The sequence below is a fragment of the Leiobunum rupestre genome, chromosome 1, assembly GCF_980474605.1.
Source record: "Leiobunum rupestre chromosome 1, qqLeiRupe1.1.hap1, whole genome shotgun sequence".
NCBI classification, from domain to species: domain Eukaryota; kingdom Metazoa; phylum Arthropoda; class Arachnida; order Opiliones; family Sclerosomatidae; genus Leiobunum; species Leiobunum rupestre.
This window is the reverse complement of record NC_143384.1, coordinates 9,167,851-9,181,471: the sequence shown is the minus strand read 5'-3', so window position 1 is coordinate 9,181,471 and position 13,621 is coordinate 9,167,851. Positions and strand designations below refer to the sequence as shown.

Here is a 13,621-nt window from a genome sequence, read left to right as displayed (position 1 = left end):
GTTGAGAGTTCGAGCCTCACCTAAGGAAAAGTACCTTTTCGATTTTGTAACCTTTTCTTCTTGTCGTGCAAAATACAGTTATCTACTTGATACAATCCCCTGTGGCGCAATTGGTTAGCGCGCGGTACTTATACAGCAGTACAGCCGAGAAATGCCGAGGTTGTGAGTTCGAGCCTCACCTGGGGAAGAGTGATTTTTCGATTTTTTAAACTTTTCTTCTTGTCGTGCAAAATACAGTTATCTACTTGATACAATCCCCTGTGGCGCAATTGGTTAGCGCGCGGTACTTATACAGCAGTACAGCCGAGAAATGCCGAGGTTGTGAGTTCGACCCTCACCTGGAGAAGAGTAATTTTTCGATTTTGTAACCTTTTCTTCTTGTCGTGCAAAATACAGTTATCTACTTGATACAATCCCCTGTGGCGCAATTGGTTAGCGCGCGGTACTTATACAGCAGTACAGCCGAGAAATGCCGAGGCTGTGAGTTCGACCCTCACCTGGGGAAAAGTACCTTTTCGATTTTGTAACCTTTTCTTCTTGTCGTGCAAAATACAGTTATCTACTTGATACAATCCCCTGTGGCGCAATTGGTTAGCGCGCGGTACTTATACAGCAGTACAGCCGAGAAAACCGAGTTTGTGAGTTCGAGCCTCACCTGGGGAAAAGTACCTTTTCGATTTTGTAACCTTTTCTTCTTGTCGTGCAAAATACAGTTATCTACTTGATACAATCCTCTGTGGCGCAATTGGTTAGCGCGCGGTATTTATACAGCAGCACAGCCGAGAAATGCCGAGGTTGTGAGTTCGAGCCTCACCTGGGGAAGAGTGATTTTTCGATTTTGTAACCTTTTCTTCTTGTCGTTCAAAATACAGTTTTCTACTTGATACAATCCCCTGTGGCGCAATTGGTTAGCGCGCGGTACTTATACAGCAGTACAGCCGAGAAATGCCGAGGTTGTGAGTTCGAGCCTCACCTGGGGAAGAGTGATTTTTCGATTTTGTAAACTTTTCTTCTTGTCGTGCAAAAAACAGTTATCTACTTGATACAATCCCCTGTGGCGCAATTGGTTAGCGCGCGGTACTTATACAGCAGTACAGCCGAGAAAACCGAGTTTGTGAGTTCGAGCCTCACCTGGGGAAAAGTACCTTTTCGATTTTGTAACCTTTTCTTCTTGTCGTGCAAAATACAGTTATCTACTTGATACAATCCCCTGTGGCGCAATTGGTTAGCGAGGCGTTCGAGCTTTTGGAGAGTGCAGGTCGCTCGATTTTGCACTCCGTGTTTTCGTCGCGCTAAGCCTAAGCGGGGTATTTTGCCAATTTATTTTTCTTTCGGTTATTATTCGTGCATTTAATTCAATAGTTGTTAATTTATTAATTTGGTAATCCCTCCTGGGTGTTTCTACCCAGGATGGACGCATTCAAAAGATCGGTTTTTATTGATTTTAAACGAAATCTCCCAAGTTTTGAAGTTGTGTCTACGGCGGTGATTGCGAACTTTGGTCTGGATTGTGCTTCTGCTTTAGTTGTCTGTGATGAGGGTGGTTACATTCTCACCTTGAAGACTTTGGCCGATGTCGAGGGCGTTATAGATTCGGGCTTGGATATTGATGGTGAGATATATGAAATTTCAAGCGTTTCTGCGAAGACTGTGACTGTCGCCTTTTCGGACTTACCTGAGTTTGTGACTGATGAAGCCGTTTTATCCAAATTAACGTCGCTTGGCTGTGAAATCAAGGGTCCGCTTGTTTGGCATAAAAAGGCATCATTCTATTGCGGACTTCGTACCGTTCGTGTTACCTTACCTGAGAGTCTGTCATCATTACCATATCGCTTACGAGTTGCCGATGCTGTTGGTCGAGAGAAGTTTTACGCTGTCCGCCATGATTCTCAGTTGAAAATTTGTAATAAGTGTTATTCTCCTGACCATATTTATCGCCATTGTCCTGATTTCAAGTGCTTTAAGTGCCAGAAGCAGGGACATGTTGTTCGGGAGTGTACTCTATGGCCCCGGATGGCATCCCGCGATTTAGAAGCGGCGTCGGGCGGTGGTGGTGACGGTGAAGCGATGGTCGTCGATCCTGCCTAAGTCGCTATTCCTCAAGGTTCTCCGGTCCGGGCCGGTAGTAGTGAATCTTCCATCGTCGATGCTGGTGTCAAGTCTGATCCGCGTCGGAGTGCTAAGCATTCGCTGTCGTCAAGCGATGGCGATGTCGGTAAGAAGCTGTCTTCTTCTTCTGGCTCTGCTACGAAAGTTCAAAGGGTTCCCGTTGCTATGCGTCTGCTCCCTTTCAAGGGTCATCGCCGGCCTGAGTGGTGGCCTAAGGAGGTTGCTTGGCCGCCATCTTCAGAGAACGAATATTTTGCTCGGGTGTGTCGGTATCAGGGTCAGCCTGTTACCAGTCCTCTGTATAAGGACTTTGTGATCCCGGATGATTACGGTTTCAACGTATAAGTTACAAATTAATGGTGATGGATTTTCTTAATGTTTTGTGGCCTTTTCTGTGTTCTGTCGGTTCTAAGCCTTTGCTTCTCATTTTCAATAAGGAGTTTTTTTTCGTTAATTTATTTCTTCTTAATCGTCTTTAATGCTGTTTATTATCTAATTTAGCCTATTTTTGTTCATGAATTCTTTCTACAACATGTACTGCCTAATAGTGTTTGATACGTTGCTTAATTTTTTTATTTCTCACTATTGTTTAATCAATATTATCTAATCGTTTTTCTTTCTTTATCGCTGTTCATTTTCGCGACCGATTTTTCAAATGTTACTTCGTATTTTTTTCTTGTTCTATTATCTTGTTGCATTTCGCTTTTTGTACCATACACGCGTCGTGTATTTTTTTAATGATATAATTAAAAAAAAAAAAAAAGCGCGCGGTATTTATACAGCAGCACAGCCGAGAAATGCCGAGGTTATGAGTTCGAGCCTCACCTGGGGAAGAGTGATTTTTCGATTTTGTAACCTTTTCTTCTTGTCGTTCAAAATACAGTTATCTACTAGAAACAATCCCCTGTGGCGCAATTGGTTAGCGCGCGGTACTTATACAGCAGTACAGCCGAGAAATGCCGAGGTTATGAGTTCGAGCCTCACCTGGGGAAGAGTGATTTTTCGATTTTGTAACCTTTTCTTCTTGTCGTTCAAAATACAGTTATCTACTAGAAACAATCCCCTGTGGCGCAATTGGTTAGCGCGCGGTACTTATACAGCAGTACAGCCGAGAAATGCCGAGGTTGTGAGTTCGACCCTCACCTGGGGAAAAGTACCTTTTCGATTTTGTAACCTTTTCTTCTTGTCGTGCAAAATACAGTTATCTACTTGATACAATCCCCTGTGGCGCAATTGGTTAGCGCGCGGTAATTATACAGCAGTACAGCCGAGAAATGCCGAGGTTGTGAGTTCGAGCCTCACCTGGGGAAGAGTGATTTTTCGATTTTGTAAACTTTTCTTCTTGTCGTGCAAAACACAGTTATCTGCTTGATACAATCCCCTGTCGCGCAATTGGTTAGCGCGCGGTACTTATACAGCAGTACAGTCGAGAATTGCCGAGGTTGTGAGTTCGAGCCTCACCTGGGGAAAAGTGGCTTTTTGATTTTTTAACCTTATCTTCTTGTCGTGCAAAAAAAAGTTATCTACTTGATACAATCCCCTGTGGCGCAATTGGTTAGCGCGCGGTACTTATACAGCAGTACAGCCGAGAAATGCCGAGGTTGTGAGTTCGACCCTCACCTGGGGAAAAGTACCTTTTCGATTTTGTAACCTTTTCTTCTTGTCGTGCAAAATACAGTTATCTACTAGATACAATCCCCTGTGGCGCAATTGGTTAGCGCGCGGTACTTATACAGCAGTACAGCCGAGAAAACCGAGTTTGTGAGTTCGAGCCTCACCTGGGGATAAGTACCTTTTCGATTTTGTAACCTTTTCTTCTTGTCGTGCAAAATACAGTTATCTACTTGAAACAATCCCCTGTGGCGTAATTGGTTAGCGCGCGGTACTTATACAGCAGTACAGTCGAGAAATGCCGAGGTTGTGAGTTCGACCCTCACCTGGGGAAAAGTACCTTTTCGATTTTGTAACCTTTTCTTCTTGTCGTGCAAAATACAGTTATCTTCTTGATACAATCCCCTGTGGCGCAATTGGTTAGCGCGCGGTACTTATACAGCAGTACAGCCGAGAAAACCGAGTTTGTGAGTTCGAGCCTCACCTGGGGATAAGTACCTTTTCGATTTTGTAACCTTTTCTTCTTGTCGTGCAAAATACAGTTATCTACTTCATACAATCCCCTGTGGCGCAATTGGTTAGCGCGCGGTACTTATACAGCAGTACAGCCGAGAAATGCCGAGGTTGTGAGTTCGAGCCTCACCTGGGGAGGAGTGATTTTTCGATTTTGTAACCTTTTCTTCTTGTCGTTCAAAATACAGTTATCTACTTGATACAATCCCCTGTGGCGCAATTGGTTAGCGCGCGGTACTTATACAGCAGTACAGCCGAGAAATGCCGAGGTTGTGAGTTCGAGCCTCACCTGGGGAAGAGTAATTTTTCGATTTTGTAAACTTTTCTTCTTGTCGTTCAAAATACAGTTATCTTCTTGATACAATCCCCTGTGGCGCAATTGGTTAGCGCGCGGTACTTTTACAGCAGTACAGCCGAGAAATGCCGAGGTTGTGAGTTCGAGCCTGTCCTGGGGAAGAGTAATTTTTCGATTTTGTAAACTTTTCTTCTTGTCGTTCAAAATACAGTTATCTACTTGATACAATCCCCTGTGGCGCAATTGGTTAGCGCGCGGTACTTATACAGCAGTACAGCCGAGAAATGCCGAGGTTGTGAGTTCGAGCCTCACCTGGGGAAGAGTGATTTTTCGATTTTGTAAACTTTTCTTCTTGTCGTGCAAAACACAGTTATCTGCTTGATACAATCCCCTGTGGCGCAATTGGTTAGCGCGCGGTATTTATACAGCAGTACAGCCGAGAAATGCCGAGGTTGTGAGTTCGAGCCTCACCTGAGGAAGAGTGATTTTTCGATTTTGTAACCTTTTCTTCTTGTCGTTCAAAATACCGTTATCTAATTGAAACAATCCCCTGTGGCGCAATTGGTTAGCGCGCGGTACTTATAAAGCAGTACAGCCGAGAAATGCCGAGGTTGTGAGTTCGACCCTCACCTGGGGAAGAGTAATTTTTCGATTTTGTAACCTTTTCTTCTTGTCTTGCAAAATACAGTTATCTACTTGATACAATCCCCTGTGGCGCAATTGGTTAGCGCGCGGTACTTATACAGCAGTACAGACGAGAAATGCCGAGGTTGTGAGTTCGACCCTCACCTGGGGAAAAGTACCTTTTCGATTTTGTAACCTTTTCTTCTTGTCTTGCAAAATACAGTTATCTACTTGATACAATCCCCTGTGGCGCAATTGGTTAGCGCGCGGTAATTATACAACAGTACAGCCGAGAAATGCCGAGGTTGTGAGTTCGAGCCTCACCTGGGGAAGAGTGATTTTTCGATTTTGTAAACTTTTCTTCTTGTCGTGCAAAACACAGTTATCTGCTTGATACAATCCCCTGTCGCGCAATTGGTTAGCGCGCGGTACTTATACAGCAGTACAGTCGAGAATTGCCGAGGTTGTGAGTTCGAGCCTCACCTGGGGAAAAGTGGCTTTTCGATTTTTTAACCTTATCTTCTTGTCGTGCAAAAAAAAGTTATCTACTAGATACAATCCCCTGTGGCGCAATTGGTTAGCGCGCGGTACTTATACAGCAGTACAGCCGAGAAAACCGAGTTTGTGAGTTCGAGCCTCACCTGGGGATAAGTACCTTTTCGATTTTGTAACCTTTTCTTCTTGTCGTGCAAAATACAGTTATCTACTTGATACAATCCCCTGTGGCGTAATTGGTTAGCGCGCGGTACTTATACAGCAGTACAGTCGAGAAATGCCGAGGTTGTGAGTTCGACCCTCACCTGGGGAAAAGTACCTTTTCGATTTTGTAACCTTTTCTTCTTGTCGTGCAAAATACAGTTATCTTCTTGATACAATCCCCTGTGGCGCAATTGGTTAGCGCGCGGTACTTATACAGCAGTACAGCCGAGAAAACCGAGTTTGTGAGTTCGACCCTCACCTGGGGAAAAGTACCTTTTCGATTTTGTAACCTTTTCTTCTTGTCTTGCAAAATACAGTTATCTACTTGATACAATCCCCTGTGGCGCAATTGGTTAGCGCGCGGTAATTATACAACAGTACAGCCGAGAAATGCCGAGGTTGTGAGTTCGAGCCTCACCTGGGGAAGAGTGATTTTTCGATTTTGTAAACTTTTCTTCTTGTCGTGCAAAACACAGTTATCTGCTTGATACAATCCCCTGTCGCGCAATTGGTTAGCGCGCGGTACTTATACAGCAGTACAGTCGAGAATTGCCGAGGTTGTGAGTTCGAGCCTCACCTGGGGAAAAGTGGCTTTTCGATTTTTTAACCTTATCTTCTTGTCGTGCAAAAAAAAGTTATCTACTAGATACAATCCCCTGTGGCGCAATTGGTTAGCGCGCGGTACTTATACAGCAGTACAGCCGAGAAAACCGAGTTTGTGAGTTCGAGCCTCACCTGGGGAAGAGTAATTTTTCGATTTTGTAACCTTTTCTTCTTGTCTTGCAAAATACAGTTATCTACTTGATACAATCCCCTGTGGCGCAATTGGTTAGCGCGCGGTACTTATACAGCAGTACAGACGAGAAATGCCGAGGTTGTGAGTTCGACCCTCACCTGGGGAAAAGTACCTTTTCGATTTTGTAACCTTTTCTTCTTGTCTTGCAAAATACAGTTATCTACTTGATACAATCCCCTGTGGCGCAATTGGTTAGCGCGCGGTAATTATACAACAGTACAGCCGAGAAATGCCGAGGTTGTGAGTTCGAGCCTCACCTGGGGAAGAGTGATTTTTCGATTTTGTAAACTTTTCTTCTTGTCGTGCAAAACACAGTTATCTGCTTGATACAATCCCCTGTCGCGCAATTGGTTAGCGCGCGGTACTTATACAGCAGTACAGTCGAGAATTGCCGAGGTTGTGAGTTCGACCCTCACCTGGGGAAAAGTACCTTTTCGATTTTGTAACCTTTTCTTCTTGTCGTGCAAAATACAGTTATCTACTAGATACAATCCCCTGTGGCGCAATTGGTTAGCGCGCGGTACTTATACAGCAGTACAGCCGAGAAAACCGAGTTTGTGAGTTCGAGCCTCACCTGGGGATAAGTACCTTTTCGATTTTGTAACCTTTTCTTCTTGTCGTGCAAAATACAGTTATCTACTTGATACAATCCCCTGTGGCGTAATTGGTTAGCGCGCGGTACTTATACAGCAGTACAGTCGAGAAATGCCGAGGTTGTGAGTTCGACCCTCACCTGGGGAAAAGTACCTTTTCGATTTTGTAACCTTTTCTTCTTGTCGTGCAAAATACAGTTATCTTCTTGATACAATCCCCTGTGGCGCAATTGGTTAGCGCGCGGTACTTATACAGCAGTACAGCCGAGAAAACCGAGTTTGTGAGTTCGAGCCTCACCTGGGGATAAGTACCTTTTCGATTTTGTAACCTTTTCTTCTTGTCGTGCAAAATACAGTTATCTACTTCATACAATCCCCTGTGGCGCAATTGGTTAGCGCGCGGTACTTATACAGCAGTACAGCCGAGAAATGCCGAGGTTGTGAGTTCGAGCCTCACCTGGGGAAGAGTGATTTTTCGATTTTGTAACCTTTTCTTCTTGTCGTTCAAAATACAGTTATCTACTTGATACAATCCCCTGTGGCGCAATTGGTTAGCGCGCGGTACTTATACAGCAGTACAGCCGAGAAATGCCGAGGTTGTGAGTTCGAGCCTCACCTGGGGAAGAGTGATTTTTCGATTTTGTAACCTTTTTTTCTTGTCGTTCAAAATACCGTTATCTACTTGATACAATCCCCTGTGGCGCAATTGGTTAGCGCGCGGTACTTATACAGCAGTACAGCCGAGAAATGCCGAGGTTGTGAGTTCGACCCTCACCTGGGGAAGAGTAATTTTTCGATTTTGTAACCTTTTCTTCTTGTCTTGCAAAATACAGTTATCTACTTGATACAATCCCCTGTGGCGCAATTGGTTAGCGCGCGGTACTTATACAGCAGTACAGCCGAGAAATGCCGAGGTTGTGAGTTCGACCCTCACCTGGGGAAAAGTACCTTTTCGATTTTGTAACCTTTTCTTCTTGTCGTGCAAAATACAGTTATCTACTTGATACAATCCCCTGTGGCGCAATTGGTTAGCGCGCGGTACTTATACAGCAGTACAGCCGAGAAAACCGAGTTTGTGAGTTCGAGCCTCACCTGGGGATAAGTACCTTTTCGATTTTGTAACCTTTTCTTCTTGTCGTGCAAAATACAGTTATCTACTTGATACAATCCCCTGTGGCGCAATTGGTTAGCGCGCGGTACTTATACAGCAGTACAGCCGAGAAAACCGAGTTTGTGAGTTCGAGCCTCACCTGGGGATAAGTACCTTTTCGATTTTGTAACCTTTTCTTCTTGTCGTGCAAAATACAGTTATCTACTTGATACAATCCCCTGTGGCGTAATTGGTTAGCGCGCGGTACTTATACAGCAGTACAGTCGAGAAATGCCGAGGTTGTGAGTTCGACCCTCACCTGGGGAAAAGTACCTTTTCGATTTTGTAACCTTTTCTTCTTGTCGTGCAAAATACAGTTATCTTCTTGATACAATCCCCTGTGGCGCAATTGGTTAGCGCGCGGTACTTATACAGCAGTACAGCCGAGAAAACCGAGTTTGTGAGTTCGAGCCTCACCTGGGGATAAGTACCTTTTCGATTTTGTAACCTTTTCTTCTTGTCGTGCAAAATACAGTTATCTACTTCATACAATCCCCTGTGGCGCAATTGGTTAGCGCGCGGTACTTATACAGCAGTACAGCCGAGAAATGCCGAGGTTGTGAGTTCGAGCCTCACCTGGGGAAGAGTGATTTTTCGATTTTGTAACCTTTTCTTCTTGTCGTTCAAAATACAGTTATCTACTTGAAACAATCCCCTGTGGCGCAATTGGTTAGCGCGCGGTACTTATACAGCAGTACAGCCGAGAAATGCCGAGGTTGTGAGTTCGAGCCTCACCTGGGGAAAAGTGGCTTTTCGATTTTTTAACCTTATCTTCTTGTCGTGCAAAAAAAAGTTATCTGCTTGATACAATCCCCTGTGGCGCAATTGGTTAGCGCGCGGTACTTATACAGCAGTACAGCCGAGAAATGCCGAGGTTGTGAGTTCGACCCTCACCTGGGGAAAAGTACCTTTTCGATTTTGTAACCTTTTCTTCTTGTCGTGCAAAATACAGTTATCTACTAGATACAATCCCCTGTGGCGCAATTGGTTAGCGCGCGGTACTTATACAGCAGTACAGCCGAGAAAACCGAGTTTGTGAGTTCGAGCCTCACCTGGGGAAAAGTACCTTTTCGATTTTGTAACCTTTTCTTCTTGTCGTGCAAAATACAGTTATCTTCTTGATACAATCCCCTGTGGCGCAATTGGTTAGCGCGCGGTACTTATACAGCAGTACAGCCGAGAAAACCGAGTTTGTGAGTTCGAGCCTCACCTGGGGATAAGTACCTTTTCGATTTTGTAACCTTTTCTTCTTGTCGTGCAAAATACAGTTATCTACTTCATACAATCCCCTGTGGCGCAATTGGTTAGCGCGCGGTACTTATACAGCAGTACAGTCGAGAAATGCCGAGGTTGTGAGTTCGACCCTCACCTGGGGATAAGTACCTTTTCGATTTTGTAACCTTTTCTTCTTGTCGTGCAAAATACAGTTATCTACTTGATACAATCCCCTGTGGCGTAATTGGTTAGCGCGCGGTACTTATACAGCAGTACAGTCGAGAAATGCCGAGGTTGTGAGTTCGACCCTCACCTGGGGAAAAGTACCTTTTCGATTTTGTAACCTTTTCTTCTTGTCGTGCAAAATACAGTTATCTTCTTGATACAATCCCCTGTGGCGTAATTGGTTAGCGCGCGGTACTTATACAGCAGTACAGTCGAGAAATGCCGAGGTTGTGAGTTCGACCCTCACCTGGGGAAAAGTACCTTTTCGATTTTGTAACCTTTTCTTCTTGTCGTGCAAAATACAGTTATCTTCTTGATACAATCCCCTGTGGCGCAATTGGTTAGCGCGCGGTACTTATACAGCAGTACAGCCGAGAAAACCGAGTTTGTGAGTTCGAGCCTCACCTGGGGATAAGTACCTTTTCGATTTTGTAACCTTTTCTTCTTGTCGTGCAAAATACAGTTATCTACTTCATACAATCCCCTGTGGCGCAATTGGTTAGCGCGCGGTACTTATACAGCAGTACAGCCGAGAAATGCCGAGGTTGTGAGTTCGAGCCTCACCTGGGGAAGAGTGATTTTTCGATTTTGTAACCTTTTCTTCTTGTCGTTCAAAATACAGTTATCTACTTGATGCAATCCCCTGTGGCGCAATTGGTTAGCGCGCATACAGCAGTACAGCCGAGAAATGCCGAGGTTGTGAGTTCGAGCCTCACCTGGGGAAGAGTGATTTTTCGATTTTGTAACCTTTTCTTCTTGTCGTTCAAAATACCGTTATCTACTTGATACAATCCCCTGTGGCGCAATTGGTTAGCGCGCGGTACTTATACAGCAGTACAGCCGAGAAATGCCGAGGTTGTGAGTTCGACCCTCACCTGGGGAAGAGTAATTTTTCGATTTTGTAACCTTTTCTTCTTGTCTTGCAAAATACAGTTATCTACTTGATACAATCCCCTGTGGCGCAATTGGTTAGCGCGCGGTACTTATACAGCAGTACAGCCGAGAAATGCCGAGGTTGTGAGTTCGACCCTCACCTGGGGAAAAGTACCTTTTCGATTTTGTAACCTTTTCTTCTTGTCGTGCAAAATACAGTTATCTACTTGATACAATCCCCTGTGGCGCAATTGGTTAGCGCGCGGTACTTATACAGCAGTACAGCCGAGAAAACCGAGTTTGTGAGTTCGAGCCTCACCTGGGGATAAGTACCTTTTCGATTTTGTAACCTTTTCTTCTTGTCGTGCAAAATACAGTTATCTACTTGAAACAATCCCCTGTGGCGCAATTGGTTAGTGCGCGGTACTTATACAGCAGTACAGCCGAGAAATGCCGAGGTTGTGAGTTCGACCCTCACCTGGGGAAAAGTACCTTTTCGATTTTGTAACCTTTTCTTCTTGTCGTGCAAAATACAGTTATCTACTTGATACAATCCCCTGTGGCGCAATTGGTTAGCGCGCGGTACTTATACAGCAGTACAGCCGAGAAAACCGAGTTTGTGAGTTCGAGCCTCACCTGGGGATAAGTACCTTTTCGATTTTGTAACCTTTTCTTCTTGTCGTGCAAAATACATTTATCTACTTGATACAATCCCCTGTGGCGCAATTGGTTAGCGCGCGGTACTTATACACCAGTACAGCCGAGAAATGCCGAGGTTGTGAGTTCGAGCCTCACCTGGGGAAGAGTGATTTTTCGATTTTGTAACCTTTTCTTCTTGTCGTGCAAAAAAAAGTTATCTACTTGATACAATTCCCTGTGGCGCAATTGGTTAGCGCGCGGTACTTATACAGCAGTACAGCCGAGAAATGCCGAGGTTGTGAGTTCGACCCTCACCTGGGGAAAAGTACCTTTTCGATTTTGTAACCTTTTCTTCTTGTCGTGCAAAATACAGTTATCTACTAGATACAATCCCCTGTGGCGCAATTGGTTAGCGCGCGGTACTTATACAGCAGTACAGCCGAGAAAACCGAGTTTGTGAGTTCGAGCCTCACCTGGGGATAAGTACCTTTTCGATTTTGTAACCTTTTCTTCTTGTCGTGCAAAATACAGTTATCTACTTGATACAATCCCCTGTGGCGTAATTGGTTAGCGCGCGGTACTTATACAGCAGTACAGTCGAGAAATGCCGAGGTTGTGAGTTCGACCCTCACCTGGGGAAAAGTACCTTTTCGATTTTGTAACCTTTTCTTCTTGTCGTGCAAAATACAGTTATCTTCTTGATACAATCCCCTGTGGCGCAATTGGTTAGCGCGCGGTACTTATACAGCAGTACAGCCGAGAAAACCGAGTTTGTGAGTTCGAGCCTCACCTGGGGATAAGTACCTTTTCGATTTTGTAACCTTTTCTTCTTGTCGTGCAAAATACAGTTATCTACTTCATACAATCCCCTGTGGCGCAATTGGTTAGCGCGCGGTACTTATACAGCAGTACAGCCGAGAAATGCCGAGGTTGTGAGTTCGAGCCTCACCTGGGGAAGAGTGATTTTTCGATTTTGTAACCTTTTCTTCTTGTCGTTCAAAATACAGTTATCTACTTGATACAATCCCCTGTGGCGCAATTGGTTAGCGCGCGGTACTTATACAGCAGTACAGCCGAGAAATGCCGAGGTTGTGAGTTCGAGCCTCACCTGGGGAAGAGTAATTTTTCGATTTTGTAAACTTTTCTTCTTGTCGTTCAAAATACAGTTATCTTCTTGATACAATCCCCTGTGGCGCAATTGGTTAGCGCGCGGTACTTTTACAGCAGTACAGCCGAGAAATGCCGAGGTTGTGAGTTCGAGCCTCACCTGGGGAAGAGTAATTTTTCGATTTTGTAAACTTTTCTTCTTGTCGTTCAAAATACAGTTATCTACTTGATACAATCCCCTGTGGCGCAATTGGTTAGCGCGCGGTACTTATACAGCAGTACAGCCGAGAAATGCCGAGGTTGTGAGTTCGACCCTCACCTGGGGAAGAGTAATTTTTCGATTTTGTAACCTTTTCTTCTTGTCTTGCAAAATACAGTTATCTACTTGATACAATCCCCTGTGGCGCAATTGGTTAGCGCGCGGTACTTATACAGCAGTACAGACGAGAAATGCCGAGGTTGTGAGTTCGACCCTCACCTGGGGAAAAGTACCTTTTCGATTTTGTAACCTTTTCTTCTTGTCGTGCAAAATACAGTTATCTACTTGATACAATCCCCTGTGGCGCAATTGGTTAGCGCGCGGTAATTATACAACAGTACAGCCGAGAAATGCCGAGGTTGTGAGTTCGAGCCTCACCTGGGGAAGAGTGATTTTTCGATTTTGTAAACTTTTCTTCTTGTCGTGCAAAACACAGTTATCTGCTTGATACAATCCCCTGTCGCGCAATTGGTTAGCGCGCGGTACTTATACAGCAGTACAGTCGAGAATTGCCGAGGTTGTGAGTTCGAGCCTCACCTGGGGAAAAGTGGCTTTTCGATTTTTTAACCTTATCTTCTTGTCGTGCAAAAAAAAGTTATCTACTTGATACAATCCCCTGTGGCGCAATTGGTTAGCGCGCGGTACTTATACAGCAGTACAGCCGAGAAATGCCGAGGTTGTGAGTTCGACCCTCACCTGGGGAAAAGTACCTTTTCGATTTTGTAACCTTTTCTTCTTGTCGTGCAAAATACAGTTATCTACTAGATACAATCCCCTGTGGCGCAATTGGTTAGCGCGCGGTACTTATACAGCAGTACAGCCGAGAAAACCGAGTTTGTGAGTTCGAACCTCACCTGGGGATAAGTACCTTTTCGATTTTGTAACCTTTTCTTCTTGTCGTGCGAAATTCAGT

At 44.7% G+C, this 13,621-nt stretch overlaps 39 non-coding genes across 39 annotated transcripts; all 39 read left to right on the top strand.

Annotated features, from left to right (window-relative positions):
• The first annotated feature begins 95 nt into the window (after positions 1 to 95).
• Positions 96 to 187, top strand: TRNAI-UAU (transfer RNA isoleucine (anticodon UAU)). Its single transcript is given in 2 exon segments — positions 96 to 133; positions 152 to 187. It is a non-coding gene; the product is annotated as a tRNA-Ile (tRNA).
• Positions 188 to 413: 226 nt separating this feature from the next.
• On the top strand, positions 414 to 505 carry TRNAI-UAU (transfer RNA isoleucine (anticodon UAU)). Its single transcript is given in 2 exon segments — positions 414 to 451; positions 470 to 505. It is a non-coding gene; the product is annotated as a tRNA-Ile (tRNA).
• A 225-nt stretch (positions 506 to 730) lies between these two features.
• TRNAI-UAU (transfer RNA isoleucine (anticodon UAU)) lies at positions 731 to 822 on the top strand. The gene is given in 2 exon segments: positions 731 to 768; positions 787 to 822. It is a non-coding gene; the product is annotated as a tRNA-Ile (tRNA).
• A 67-nt stretch (positions 823 to 889) lies between these two features.
• Positions 890 to 981, top strand: TRNAI-UAU (transfer RNA isoleucine (anticodon UAU)). Its single transcript is given in 2 exon segments — positions 890 to 927; positions 946 to 981. It is a non-coding gene; the product is annotated as a tRNA-Ile (tRNA).
• A 2,028-nt stretch (positions 982 to 3,009) lies between these two features.
• Positions 3,010 to 3,101, top strand: TRNAI-UAU (transfer RNA isoleucine (anticodon UAU)). Its single transcript is given in 2 exon segments — positions 3,010 to 3,047; positions 3,066 to 3,101. It is a non-coding gene; the product is annotated as a tRNA-Ile (tRNA).
• Positions 3,102 to 3,168: 67 nt separating this feature from the next.
• On the top strand, positions 3,169 to 3,260 carry TRNAI-UAU (transfer RNA isoleucine (anticodon UAU)). Its single transcript is given in 2 exon segments — positions 3,169 to 3,206; positions 3,225 to 3,260. It is a non-coding gene; the product is annotated as a tRNA-Ile (tRNA).
• Positions 3,261 to 3,645: 385 nt separating this feature from the next.
• Positions 3,646 to 3,737, top strand: TRNAI-UAU (transfer RNA isoleucine (anticodon UAU)). Its single transcript is given in 2 exon segments — positions 3,646 to 3,683; positions 3,702 to 3,737. It is a non-coding gene; the product is annotated as a tRNA-Ile (tRNA).
• Positions 3,738 to 3,962: 225 nt separating this feature from the next.
• Positions 3,963 to 4,054, top strand: TRNAI-UAU (transfer RNA isoleucine (anticodon UAU)). Its single transcript is given in 2 exon segments — positions 3,963 to 4,000; positions 4,019 to 4,054. It is a non-coding gene; the product is annotated as a tRNA-Ile (tRNA).
• Positions 4,055 to 4,279: 225 nt separating this feature from the next.
• On the top strand, positions 4,280 to 4,371 carry TRNAI-UAU (transfer RNA isoleucine (anticodon UAU)). Its single transcript is given in 2 exon segments — positions 4,280 to 4,317; positions 4,336 to 4,371. It is a non-coding gene; the product is annotated as a tRNA-Ile (tRNA).
• Positions 4,372 to 4,438: 67 nt separating this feature from the next.
• On the top strand, positions 4,439 to 4,530 carry TRNAI-UAU (transfer RNA isoleucine (anticodon UAU)). Its single transcript is given in 2 exon segments — positions 4,439 to 4,476; positions 4,495 to 4,530. It is a non-coding gene; the product is annotated as a tRNA-Ile (tRNA).
• A 226-nt stretch (positions 4,531 to 4,756) lies between these two features.
• On the top strand, positions 4,757 to 4,848 carry TRNAI-UAU (transfer RNA isoleucine (anticodon UAU)). Its single transcript is given in 2 exon segments — positions 4,757 to 4,794; positions 4,813 to 4,848. It is a non-coding gene; the product is annotated as a tRNA-Ile (tRNA).
• Positions 4,849 to 4,915: 67 nt separating this feature from the next.
• Positions 4,916 to 5,007, top strand: TRNAI-UAU (transfer RNA isoleucine (anticodon UAU)). Its single transcript is given in 2 exon segments — positions 4,916 to 4,953; positions 4,972 to 5,007. It is a non-coding gene; the product is annotated as a tRNA-Ile (tRNA).
• Positions 5,008 to 5,074: 67 nt separating this feature from the next.
• Positions 5,075 to 5,166, top strand: TRNAI-UAU (transfer RNA isoleucine (anticodon UAU)). Its single transcript is given in 2 exon segments — positions 5,075 to 5,112; positions 5,131 to 5,166. It is a non-coding gene; the product is annotated as a tRNA-Ile (tRNA).
• Positions 5,167 to 5,233: 67 nt separating this feature from the next.
• Positions 5,234 to 5,325, top strand: TRNAI-UAU (transfer RNA isoleucine (anticodon UAU)). Its single transcript is given in 2 exon segments — positions 5,234 to 5,271; positions 5,290 to 5,325. It is a non-coding gene; the product is annotated as a tRNA-Ile (tRNA).
• Positions 5,326 to 5,868: 543 nt separating this feature from the next.
• TRNAI-UAU (transfer RNA isoleucine (anticodon UAU)) lies at positions 5,869 to 5,960 on the top strand. The gene is given in 2 exon segments: positions 5,869 to 5,906; positions 5,925 to 5,960. It is a non-coding gene; the product is annotated as a tRNA-Ile (tRNA).
• A 701-nt stretch (positions 5,961 to 6,661) lies between these two features.
• On the top strand, positions 6,662 to 6,753 carry TRNAI-UAU (transfer RNA isoleucine (anticodon UAU)). The gene is given in 2 exon segments: positions 6,662 to 6,699; positions 6,718 to 6,753. It is a non-coding gene; the product is annotated as a tRNA-Ile (tRNA).
• Positions 6,754 to 7,296: 543 nt separating this feature from the next.
• Positions 7,297 to 7,388, top strand: TRNAI-UAU (transfer RNA isoleucine (anticodon UAU)). Its single transcript is given in 2 exon segments — positions 7,297 to 7,334; positions 7,353 to 7,388. It is a non-coding gene; the product is annotated as a tRNA-Ile (tRNA).
• Positions 7,389 to 7,613: 225 nt separating this feature from the next.
• On the top strand, positions 7,614 to 7,705 carry TRNAI-UAU (transfer RNA isoleucine (anticodon UAU)). Its single transcript is given in 2 exon segments — positions 7,614 to 7,651; positions 7,670 to 7,705. It is a non-coding gene; the product is annotated as a tRNA-Ile (tRNA).
• Positions 7,706 to 7,772: 67 nt separating this feature from the next.
• Positions 7,773 to 7,864, top strand: TRNAI-UAU (transfer RNA isoleucine (anticodon UAU)). The gene is given in 2 exon segments: positions 7,773 to 7,810; positions 7,829 to 7,864. It is a non-coding gene; the product is annotated as a tRNA-Ile (tRNA).
• A 67-nt stretch (positions 7,865 to 7,931) lies between these two features.
• Positions 7,932 to 8,023, top strand: TRNAI-UAU (transfer RNA isoleucine (anticodon UAU)). Its single transcript is given in 2 exon segments — positions 7,932 to 7,969; positions 7,988 to 8,023. It is a non-coding gene; the product is annotated as a tRNA-Ile (tRNA).
• Positions 8,024 to 8,090: 67 nt separating this feature from the next.
• On the top strand, positions 8,091 to 8,182 carry TRNAI-UAU (transfer RNA isoleucine (anticodon UAU)). The gene is given in 2 exon segments: positions 8,091 to 8,128; positions 8,147 to 8,182. It is a non-coding gene; the product is annotated as a tRNA-Ile (tRNA).
• A 383-nt stretch (positions 8,183 to 8,565) lies between these two features.
• TRNAI-UAU (transfer RNA isoleucine (anticodon UAU)) lies at positions 8,566 to 8,657 on the top strand. The gene is given in 2 exon segments: positions 8,566 to 8,603; positions 8,622 to 8,657. It is a non-coding gene; the product is annotated as a tRNA-Ile (tRNA).
• A 225-nt stretch (positions 8,658 to 8,882) lies between these two features.
• Positions 8,883 to 8,974, top strand: TRNAI-UAU (transfer RNA isoleucine (anticodon UAU)). Its single transcript is given in 2 exon segments — positions 8,883 to 8,920; positions 8,939 to 8,974. It is a non-coding gene; the product is annotated as a tRNA-Ile (tRNA).
• A 67-nt stretch (positions 8,975 to 9,041) lies between these two features.
• TRNAI-UAU (transfer RNA isoleucine (anticodon UAU)) lies at positions 9,042 to 9,133 on the top strand. The gene is given in 2 exon segments: positions 9,042 to 9,079; positions 9,098 to 9,133. It is a non-coding gene; the product is annotated as a tRNA-Ile (tRNA).
• Positions 9,134 to 9,200: 67 nt separating this feature from the next.
• Positions 9,201 to 9,292, top strand: TRNAI-UAU (transfer RNA isoleucine (anticodon UAU)). The gene is given in 2 exon segments: positions 9,201 to 9,238; positions 9,257 to 9,292. It is a non-coding gene; the product is annotated as a tRNA-Ile (tRNA).
• Positions 9,293 to 9,675: 383 nt separating this feature from the next.
• Positions 9,676 to 9,767, top strand: TRNAI-UAU (transfer RNA isoleucine (anticodon UAU)). The gene is given in 2 exon segments: positions 9,676 to 9,713; positions 9,732 to 9,767. It is a non-coding gene; the product is annotated as a tRNA-Ile (tRNA).
• Positions 9,768 to 9,834: 67 nt separating this feature from the next.
• TRNAI-UAU (transfer RNA isoleucine (anticodon UAU)) lies at positions 9,835 to 9,926 on the top strand. The gene is given in 2 exon segments: positions 9,835 to 9,872; positions 9,891 to 9,926. It is a non-coding gene; the product is annotated as a tRNA-Ile (tRNA).
• A 67-nt stretch (positions 9,927 to 9,993) lies between these two features.
• TRNAI-UAU (transfer RNA isoleucine (anticodon UAU)) lies at positions 9,994 to 10,085 on the top strand. The gene is given in 2 exon segments: positions 9,994 to 10,031; positions 10,050 to 10,085. It is a non-coding gene; the product is annotated as a tRNA-Ile (tRNA).
• A 225-nt stretch (positions 10,086 to 10,310) lies between these two features.
• TRNAI-UAU (transfer RNA isoleucine (anticodon UAU)) lies at positions 10,311 to 10,402 on the top strand. Its single transcript is given in 2 exon segments — positions 10,311 to 10,348; positions 10,367 to 10,402. It is a non-coding gene; the product is annotated as a tRNA-Ile (tRNA).
• A 219-nt stretch (positions 10,403 to 10,621) lies between these two features.
• Positions 10,622 to 10,713, top strand: TRNAI-UAU (transfer RNA isoleucine (anticodon UAU)). The gene is given in 2 exon segments: positions 10,622 to 10,659; positions 10,678 to 10,713. It is a non-coding gene; the product is annotated as a tRNA-Ile (tRNA).
• A 67-nt stretch (positions 10,714 to 10,780) lies between these two features.
• TRNAI-UAU (transfer RNA isoleucine (anticodon UAU)) lies at positions 10,781 to 10,872 on the top strand. Its single transcript is given in 2 exon segments — positions 10,781 to 10,818; positions 10,837 to 10,872. It is a non-coding gene; the product is annotated as a tRNA-Ile (tRNA).
• A 542-nt stretch (positions 10,873 to 11,414) lies between these two features.
• Positions 11,415 to 11,506, top strand: TRNAI-UAU (transfer RNA isoleucine (anticodon UAU)). Its single transcript is given in 2 exon segments — positions 11,415 to 11,452; positions 11,471 to 11,506. It is a non-coding gene; the product is annotated as a tRNA-Ile (tRNA).
• A 67-nt stretch (positions 11,507 to 11,573) lies between these two features.
• TRNAI-UAU (transfer RNA isoleucine (anticodon UAU)) lies at positions 11,574 to 11,665 on the top strand. The gene is given in 2 exon segments: positions 11,574 to 11,611; positions 11,630 to 11,665. It is a non-coding gene; the product is annotated as a tRNA-Ile (tRNA).
• A 225-nt stretch (positions 11,666 to 11,890) lies between these two features.
• Positions 11,891 to 11,982, top strand: TRNAI-UAU (transfer RNA isoleucine (anticodon UAU)). The gene is given in 2 exon segments: positions 11,891 to 11,928; positions 11,947 to 11,982. It is a non-coding gene; the product is annotated as a tRNA-Ile (tRNA).
• A 225-nt stretch (positions 11,983 to 12,207) lies between these two features.
• Positions 12,208 to 12,299, top strand: TRNAI-UAU (transfer RNA isoleucine (anticodon UAU)). The gene is given in 2 exon segments: positions 12,208 to 12,245; positions 12,264 to 12,299. It is a non-coding gene; the product is annotated as a tRNA-Ile (tRNA).
• Positions 12,300 to 12,366: 67 nt separating this feature from the next.
• On the top strand, positions 12,367 to 12,458 carry TRNAI-UAU (transfer RNA isoleucine (anticodon UAU)). Its single transcript is given in 2 exon segments — positions 12,367 to 12,404; positions 12,423 to 12,458. It is a non-coding gene; the product is annotated as a tRNA-Ile (tRNA).
• Positions 12,459 to 12,684: 226 nt separating this feature from the next.
• TRNAI-UAU (transfer RNA isoleucine (anticodon UAU)) lies at positions 12,685 to 12,776 on the top strand. Its single transcript is given in 2 exon segments — positions 12,685 to 12,722; positions 12,741 to 12,776. It is a non-coding gene; the product is annotated as a tRNA-Ile (tRNA).
• A 67-nt stretch (positions 12,777 to 12,843) lies between these two features.
• TRNAI-UAU (transfer RNA isoleucine (anticodon UAU)) lies at positions 12,844 to 12,935 on the top strand. The gene is given in 2 exon segments: positions 12,844 to 12,881; positions 12,900 to 12,935. It is a non-coding gene; the product is annotated as a tRNA-Ile (tRNA).
• A 385-nt stretch (positions 12,936 to 13,320) lies between these two features.
• Positions 13,321 to 13,412, top strand: TRNAI-UAU (transfer RNA isoleucine (anticodon UAU)). Its single transcript is given in 2 exon segments — positions 13,321 to 13,358; positions 13,377 to 13,412. It is a non-coding gene; the product is annotated as a tRNA-Ile (tRNA).
• Positions 13,413 to 13,621: the final 209 nt, after the last annotated feature.